Source organism: Piliocolobus tephrosceles, chromosome 13 (assembly GCF_002776525.5).
Source record: "Piliocolobus tephrosceles isolate RC106 chromosome 13, ASM277652v3, whole genome shotgun sequence".
Taxonomy (NCBI): Eukaryota; Metazoa; Chordata; class Mammalia; order Primates; family Cercopithecidae; genus Piliocolobus; species Piliocolobus tephrosceles.
The window spans coordinates 109,003,166-109,004,389 of NC_045446.1; the positions used below are offsets into that span (position 1 = coordinate 109,003,166).

General features: G+C 47.9%; 1 non-coding gene across 1 annotated transcript; it reads right to left on the reverse strand.

Moving 5' to 3' along the window:
* Nucleotides 1–849: 849 nt before the first annotated feature.
* Nucleotides 850–976, reverse strand: LOC111540390. The gene has a single exon (XR_002730972.1). It is a non-coding gene; the product is annotated as a small nucleolar RNA ACA64 (small nucleolar RNA).
* Between the last annotated feature and the right edge of the window lie 248 nt (nt 977–1,224).

Below are 1,224 nucleotides of genomic sequence, written 5' to 3' on the forward strand. Positions count from 1 at the left end.
ATGCTATGCAATTATCACCATTATCAAGTTCCGGAATTGTGTCTTCACTCCAAGGAACTAAAATTTGAACCAAGTTTTATCTAACTAACTCCAAAACCTGCACACTCTATGTGTAATAATTACAGCTGAATTAAGAGCTCAGTTGTGTGGTAAAGACAGGAAGTGCGACTGGGATTCAGAAAAGGGAGTGTCAGTGTGGACTGTGCTGGCTAGGAAAGTCTTTCCGGAAATATGAAGCCTTCAATGAAAGGTCAGGTTTAGATAGGGAGGAGTGAGGAATGATCTTTTGAGGTAGGGGAAATGACAAGCAAAAAGAGAGAGATGGGACCCATGCAAGGGGCACCTATATGGACAACTACAGAATTTCCCTATTGGAAAGTGTCAGAGTAGCCATCCGGCTAGAAAATGGAGTTGGTGGGTAGGCTAGGTGGCTTGTCTTGAGATTATATTCACATAGCAATCCCGCTACTTTTTTTTTTTTTTTTTGAGACAGGGTCTTCCTCAGTTGCGCAGGCGTAAGTGCAGTGGCTCGACCTCAGCTCACTGTAACCCCTGCCTCCTGGGTTCAAGCGATTCTTCTGCCTCAGCCTCCTGAGTAACTGGGATTACAGGCACACCACCATGCTTGGTTAATTTTTGTATTTTTAGTAGAGGTGGGGTTTCACCATGTTAGCCGGGCTGGTCTTGAACTCCTGGTCTCAAGTGATCCGCCCACCTCAGCCTCCCAAATTGTTGGGATTACAGGCGTGAGCCACCTCACCTGGCCTAGTCCACTACTTTCATTTCCAGTATCCATTTACTTGGAGCTCATTGAGGATAGCTTTATTTATGTATTTATTTTTACGTGGCACCTGTCAAGGCCTGGGTTTCACTGCCACACATGGGGCAGTACATGGTGAGCTGAGGCCCCTAGAAGCTCTGGGCACTGAATCTCACTTGTGGCCACTGGCAAAGCCCAGGATGATTTTCATCCAACCCCGGGCTCCCCAACCACCAGAGGGATGTGAGTGGTTGACACAGCCAGATCTACCTAAGTGGAGAGGGGGCTAGCTTTAGCTACACCGTTACCCCTTGGCATCACCCTTGTGAGTTACATGGCTAAGTAGAAATTCAGCACGGTAGAGGGTGCATGCACGTGGGAGCTTGGGCAGATGAGATGGGCTTAGGTTATAGGGGAACAGCTTAAGATAGGGTGGGCAATGGGGAGCCACTGCAGGTTCTTGA